Source organism: Thamnophis elegans, chromosome 14 (assembly GCF_009769535.1).
Source record: "Thamnophis elegans isolate rThaEle1 chromosome 14, rThaEle1.pri, whole genome shotgun sequence".
Classification (NCBI taxonomy): domain Eukaryota; kingdom Metazoa; phylum Chordata; class Lepidosauria; order Squamata; family Colubridae; genus Thamnophis; species Thamnophis elegans.
In genome coordinates this window covers 39163323-39171621 of record NC_045554.1, presented here as the reverse complement: position 1 = coordinate 39171621, position 8299 = coordinate 39163323, and positions in this window count along the sequence as shown.

Genomic DNA, 8299 nt, shown 5'->3' with positions numbered 1-8299 from the left:
CCACTTGCTCCACTTGGTCTCCCTTGATAAGCAAGGGCTGGATGTCTGATCTATTCCTTCTATAGTCCACTATAAGTTTTTAGAATGACAAATACACACCAGTTGTCCTTTCTCCCTGTTCTTTTTTAATAACCATGTTATAACTTTGGACAAATAGGCAAGAATGTTTGTCTTCGTTTCGATGGTCCTACAGAACGGGTCTTTTGATTTACTGTCTCCATCATTGTCCTAAAAAGTAATTTGAGTACAGACTCAGAGTTTTAGAAATAGGGTGTAGTTTCACAGCATAGGAAGTAGTTCATCCCTGGACAGTGTAAATATTTTGCTAGCAAGGCTACATCACTTTTTTTGCCATATGAAAGCTTAACAGGATAATGTCTTAGAATTGAAGTTTTGTTTTCCTGAATATACTTAACTGATAACTACTGTGGTAGTTTAACAGTATTGGAGAAAGTTTGCTTGGGCCATCACTATTTTGAAACAGGAGAGATTGGTGCATGTAATTATTATAATTATACTGTAGTTGGTTGCACAGTTAGCCAGATATTTAGACTGGATTTGGCATTTTTGTCTACTTGTGAAATCTTTCTCAAGAACCTATGTAGACAGATGTTTAATAGAACCTGTCACATAACAGCCCAGATTTAACAACGATGAATAAGAAAGACAAAAAGACTGAATAAAGGATAAGGCAGTGCCTGAATAGAAGTACAGCTGAATAGAAGAGAAATACTTGCATGCAGAACGACTGTGACAAAAGAAAGCAAAGGCAGTACAATAGGGATAGGTGCCTTGGGTACAATCCCAAAACATCTGGAGCACCACTTCACCATCATCGGCATTGACAGAATCCCCATCAGTCAATTGCAAAAGGCAGCTATACATGAAACAGTTTTCATCTTGCAAAGGTATCTTGAATACCCAATAAGAACATCTCCCTATCCCAAGTCCTTCATGTTGTATATATAGTTATTATTTTATTTGCAAACCTATAGTACAGACTTGTCAATGAGCTTTCTCCCTTAGGTGAAATTTGCAGGAAGGAAATAGATGCCTAAGGTGTTTTTTTTTTCCTTAGAAGATGGATGGATGGATGGATGGATGGATGGATGGATGGATGGATGGACAGATAGACACATTCTTAATAGCTGTTTGTGCCTATATTCTTTTCCCTCCTTCTCCCTTGGAAAAAACATCCCTTTTCCATTTCTGCTTTTGAAAGCTTCTGTTTCCTCAGTGGGGTTTCTGTTTGAACCTCAGAATTCTGAACCAATTCATTTCTGAAAAGGATATTTATACACAACTACAGAGCATCTGCAAGGAAGGTACAAATGAAGAATGATTTTGGAGGTAAGGAAAGCTGCTTGTCCTTTGATCTCATGCTGAAACTGAAGGCCTCCTGAGAATCCTTTCTTCCTAATGAAAAGAGAGAGACATGTCCCTCCCACATTTAGGGTCAAAACAGATGTGCCATTCTGCATTTGCCAGCTTATCTTCTGGCAAATAAAACAGTTGTGAAGTGGGAGATCCACGAGCAGACCTCCTGGCTTAAATTGATAAAAAATAAAGCCACGGCAGAGAATTGCAACTTGAATTAGTGGTGATGGCCCTGGGAAGAGAAGCTTTAATCTTTGTGTCCATGCTTATCTCACTTATTTGCTCTCAGTCCTATTGTATGGAAAAGATCATCACAATACTATTCCTTGTCCTTTTCTTGGAAGACATGGATGCACAGTCTTTTCAAAGTCACATGCTACATGTAGAACTTAAGGAACGTGTAAGGAGATACACGAGAATGGAACAATGGGGCAGAAGGATCTGGTCAAAGCAGAATTGTCACATTACAATGAAATCTTACTTCAACCTTTGCAATGGGTTAAACAGGCTCTCTGCTGCCAAGGGTAACAAATTGGTTTAAGAGGTTCAGGATAAGTTGCCCCAATATAACGAAAACTGAATGGTGGGAGGGTTCAGGAGGAATAACGGGTGTAAACTAATGGTGGGAATCTTACATAAATCTCACCACCGACACCTGCCCTCTGCTCATCTTCTTTAAAAGAAAACACTACAGTAATTGGAATATTACATCAAAAATGCCCTGGACAGATGCTAAGTCTGGGGGAGTTAGTTTGATGAGCCGCAGTGGCGTAGTGGTTAGAGTGCAGTACTGCAGGCTATTTCTGCTGCCTGCCGGCTGCATGCAGTTCAACAGTTCAAATCTCACTGGTTCAAGGTTGACTCAGCCTTCCATCCATCCAAGGTCAGTAAAATGAGGACTCACTGTGGGCAATATGCTGACTCTTTAAAACTGCTTAGAGAGAGCTGTAAAGCACTGTGAAACTGTATATAAGTCTAGTGCTATTGCTATTGCTATAGTAGTTATGCATCAGGCTAGACACTCGGAGATTGTTAGTTCTAGTCTTGTCTTAGGAACAAGTGACCTTGGGCTAATCATTCCCTCTCAGCTGTAGGAAGAAGGAAAGGCCAAAAAATCTGCCTAGGAAACTGCAGGGACTCATCCAGACAGTTGACTGGAGTCAACATACCCATCTGAAATTGCTAATGTCCTAGAACCACTGTTGAACATTCAGTTCTATTTTGAAATATGCAGTGTTCTTCAAAAAAACAACATTTTTTTATCTAATTATAAATGCAATGTACAGTAAATATACTTCTTTAGAACATATGTTTTATTAAGATTTAGCCTGCATCATTATCACATACCTATAAGGATCTCAAATTAGATATGCCACCTTTCTTTTTACCGTCGGTTTCTTTCCTCAGCATGTTGTAGAGTATCACCTTCAGATTTGTTTATAAAAACATTGCTTTGTCCTTTGAAACACAGCTATTTATTCCACCGACACCTACTACCGAGAGAGATAATCCACAACAGGCATTGTTGCTGTCAAACTTGGCCAACAAGCAGCTTGTGACTCAACCCAACAGATGTTTCAACAGTTGAGGTCAAAGGGAATTTATGGACTTTGCAAGTTCCGCTCTTTTTGTTATGGGACAAATGCCAAAATTCTCAACACCAGGTACAAGCGTTTGACCTAAGCAGTAGTAGGAGCAAGGGAACTAAGACCCCGAGGAGATGAAAGAGCCAAAATGTTATTTTGTTGAACTGGCAAACTGGCAACAATCCAACTCACCTGATCTGACTGTATGCTTGCAGTTTAGGAATGTTTGTGTACCTATTTGATGGTTTATATCAGAACTGATGTTCCTGAGAGGTAACAATGCAGACAAAATCTCATAGGTTTCACTATCCAACCAGTCTCTGATCTTTGTTGCATTTGTGAATTTTACATTATACGCAACAGTAGAAGATAATGCTTGTAGATCAGGGTTGAACAGTGGGGGCCTTGGTGCTCTCTGAGTTTGGTGGTTTTCTTGCAGATGTTTCTTTACCCAACTAGGGAACATCTTCAGTGTTAGAATGTCTTCAATGTCTTAAGAAAGATTACCAAGGTGGAACCATCCTAATTTGTGGAAGGATTCTGTCCATAGGACAGAAGGAAGGATTCTGTCCATAGGCTAGGTGCCACCACAGAGAAGGCACAGCTCTAGGATTCACCAATATCACATTGTTTAATGAGTGGGATTAACTGTATGAGAGACACATCATTCCACAAAATCAACTATTTTCAATTAAAGCAAATGGTTTTCCTAGGAATAGATGGTGGACTTCAACATTCTGAGTTACTCAGAAGTTAACCTTGAGTTTTGCTGATTAGATAAGTTTGTGGTTATAGAAATGGCTGTATGTGTTAGTATGTAAAAGTTGAGATGAATGTTACTTTCTTATTAAACTGCAAAAAGAGTTGGAAGTCAACATTTTTCATTACTCCCCCCCCTTTCCCTTACACTTCTTTTTCTTCCCTTTTTCCTCCCCCACTTTTCTACTACTTTCACTTCCTTTCTATTTTATCTTTTGATAAACTTAATAAAGCTATTACAGAAAAAGTAAAAGACAATCATATTATTGTTTGAACACTGATTGTGTGCTAATTCCAACTTTAATTCAATGATTGCTTCAAATCACTCCTAAGTTAGATTTTGGTGATGCTATTGCAATCACAACTGTGATTAGCATTTTTCACTGATCAAGGGGTTTTAAAAAATAACAACCACCTTAAGATGAGTTTGCTGTTCAAAAGTAATGTTTTTTCTTCTGATGGCCTAAACTTTTCTGGCACTTATCTATTACTTGCTTTCAACTATGTATGCAGTGGCATGTTGTTGATAATTGAGATATTCTTATGAGATGCTGAATAGCTAAGCATGTTGTCAGCTTTTCAAATGTTTTTCTTTTAATTTTCAAGTATGATTACTTGACACCCTACTGTATAGATGGCTGACTATCACCTACAATATGCAGTGCTGGAGAATATGGTAAATTTGTATGTGAGATACCATGGAAATGAACCATTTTGTTACACAAAATTAAGGGATAACTTTATAATGCTGAGTTTTGTCAGCCGTTAGCTAATTGTTGATTAGCTCAGGTAACTTTTTGGAAAGTTTAATGTTGGTCTCAATAACTTGATTCCACTCTTACATCTTGAAATCCCTTGGCCCAGATGCTACATTATAACAATGGCTTTACGTATCTTTCTGATTTAGTTATATCCATCTCTGTCATTATCCTAATCATTAATTAATATTACCATCATTATTAAAGAATATGACCTGTTTGCTATTTATTCATACTTGTAGCAATGCTGGAAGATAAAACTTATGCAGCAACACCCAACTTTAACTTTTCATCTGAGGTTCAAATAAGGATTGGTTTAAGAATTTCAGAGAAAGGTAGCTTTTGAAATGAACATATAAAAATATATCAAATCAGCTGGGCACTAGCTATTGGCTGGAATAAGCCATTAAAGATAAACAGACCCTTTTTTAAAATTCTAAATCTGCCAAATTTTAACTCTTTCCACTATGCCATACATTTCTTGCATTATCTATACATGTATTAATGAAAAACAAGGCAGCCATACTGCCACACATTTTATTTACTAATAATCAGGCAGATAAACCACCCAGCATCCTGCCCAGTGTGATAATATTTCTGATATATTATGTTTGGATGTCTAAATGTCGCCAGCGTTGATGGTTAGAGGTTTTTCCCCCTTAAAAATAAAAAACAAAACACTAGCTCAGCACACCCAGCTCTGGGCTAAAATGTAAGCATGAAATCTCTGGTTTATTTTTGTAATAATGTTTACAGCTGCTTAATGACCCTGAATAGGTTCAGAAATCTGATGCCCTGTATTTCTTAATAGAAATAACAGAATAACAGAGTTGGAAGGGATGTTGAAGGTCTTCTAGTCCAACCCCCTATTCAGGCAGGAAACCACATACCATTTTGGACAAATGGCTGTCCAATCTTTTCTTTAAAATGTCCAGTGTTAGAGCATTCACAACTTCTGGAGGCAAGTTGTTCCACTGATTAATCATTCTGTCAGGTAATTTCTCCTTAGTTCTAAGTTGCTTCTCTCCTTGATTAGTTTCCACCCATTGCTTCTTGTCCTACTCTCAGGTGCTTTGGAGAATGCATGTAGGGAAGTCTAAATTCAGGCTACTATTTCATTTCTTGAGATATATATTTCAGATGGTACATGAATAACCCATTCCAGGGCAAATAATTCTTTCTCACCCAAATTTCTGTAATCAACTGGTTTCAGATTGACCAAAAATATATATGTAAAACCTTCAGACGAGAGTCTTCTGTGATTTGAAATGGGATTCAAAGGTTCAGAGGCTCTTTCATACTGCTTCTGCCTATGAAATATTGGGAAATGTAACAGAATAAACGATAAAGTCTATGGCACTGATATTTTACATGTAGCCAGTTTTATAGCTCAAATCTTTTACACATCCAGCCTGCATTTTTTAAAAACCTTTTCTTGAGAAGAAAGTCCAGTAAATTTACTTGGAAATAGAGTAGCCTGAAATTTAATTATTTTAAGAATGTTTAAATTACAGACCTTTTATAAACCTTTCTTCCCCAAATCTTAACAATAGCTTGTAATGAGGCATTAGAGCTGCTGGATTCTAAACAAGCAGACATTTTCTACGGTGGGAGATTCCCCCCCCCCCCATTCCTCCCTGGCAATGGGGATTTTAAATATCTATCTATATATATCTTAGTCCCCACTTAAAAAATAAATTCTGTAAAAACAACATTGGTCAGTTTTAGCAGATTTCTAATAAAATGGAATGGATTCACAAGTAGTATATTTTAACAGTATTTTAATGGAATTATTTTCAAGCATAATTGCTTATATTTGGATGTCACAATAAACCCATTTTCCCAAGCTGTCTGAGATGACATTCCTAAAAAATCTACAGTGGCTGGAAAAAAAGGGAGTTGAAGTCTAAATTTAAATTGCATGGTTTATTATAACACAAATGAGACAAAGAGAGCTTTAGGATAGGATCGATCACCCACCCTTCCTGTGCCTGGGCAAGGAATTTAGAAAATTTTGCCTCTACTATTAGTTGATCAGTTTCCTCTGTTGGACAGATTAATTATGATTAATTTAAGCTAACCAGCTTCAAAAAAAATTATTTGAAGTTGCATTGTTCATTGATCGGAGACTGCTGCTTAAGACACAGTAAAAGTAAAGGTTCCCCCATACTTGCAGGCTAGTTGTTCCCGACTCTAGGGGGCAGTGCTCATCTCTAGGGGGCAGTGCTCATCTCTCGGTTTCTTCAGGAGGGGTCTCACCACTGCATCCTTTAGGAGGGGTGGGAAGATTCCCTCCTGGAGAGAGATGTTCACAATCGTCTGGATCCAGCCACGTGTCACCTCCCTGCTGGTTGAGACCAGCCAGGAGGGACACGTGTCCAGTATACAAGTGGAGGCACTCACCGCTCCCATGGCCTTGTCCACTTCATCAGGAGAAGCCCGTTGAAATTCAATCCATAAAGCATGCTCAAGACCCTCCCCCGGTACCTCGGCTGGTATTGTGCAATTGGAGTCCAGCTCTGTCCGAATCCGGGCGACTTTATCCATCAAATACTGAACAAATTCAAAGCCAAAGAGCCAATGTTGTCCAAAGATGTCTCCATGGTCATGTGGCCGGCATGGTTAAACACTGGAGGCACATGGAGCGATGTTACTTTCCCACCAAAGTGGTCCCTATTCCTTCTCTTCACTAGATTAGCCATGCACAGTTCCTGCAACCATTCTTCATATATTTTAGCTTCCAGCCCCCTAATCATCTTTGTTGCTCTTCTCTGCACTCTTTCCGGAATCTCAACCTTTCTATATATATAGTGGTGACCAAAACTGGATGCAGTATTCCAAGTGTGGTCTTACTTTATAAAAACGGTACTAATGCTTTACATGATCTTGATTCCATCTTCTCGTGATCTTGATTCTTGATTACTGACACTTAGGGCAAAGGTTATGAACCTTTGGTTCATAACTTCTGTTCTGTACTAAAATGGAATCTGTTCGTCAGTCTCTATGAACGGGTTGAATACCTGAACCATTTGCAAAGGATTAAGTGCTCTATTCATCCTGGAGGAATGTTGGCATTTTTATAGTGTGAAGGACTGAAGGGTCAACCCTCCATATGTTTCACTTGATCGCTTCCCATCCTTTTCTGAGAGCATATTAGAAGCAACACTAGCAACTGAGTTTTTGTGAATGCCTTTTGCCTTCTCAGAATATATAGGAAGGAAGGATGATTATTACTAGGGACAATTATGCTGACCGGGACTGCGTGCTGCTGTTTAACAAACAGCTTGGAGTTCTAATTTTCTGCAGTGCCAACTTTGTAGGTACCATTTATACTCATTACGGTATATTGAGAAAGTTATTAAAAATTCTTAAACTTGTTGAAGCTTTCTGTGACACCTTCTCTGGCTTTTAATTGGCTTTTATCGAGTCTTCGAAGAGAGCTCTTTTAAAATAATCAGGGTCCTTTCGTCTCTTCCTTTTGCCCAGTCGCAAAAGGAATGTAGCAATGGAGCTAAAACCCAAGCAGGTTTTGCCTAAATATTGAATGAATTCACTCGACAAGTAAAGAAGATAATTGATGGTCTCTTTAGATGGATGCCCTGTTTAAATGACGGAGGAACAATTGCTTTGGAACAGAAGGGTTAAATCTTAATCTCAGAGGCTTGCGAAGCTGCTAGTCGCAGTCTCCTTAAAATTTAATATACCTCGTTAATGCTTACTTGCAAACACTGAAGGATTTTTATGATTATAATCATGTGTTACAGCACCTAGTACTGTTTCTAAGTCGCATACTAATCAGCTTAATGAGATATTACCGCA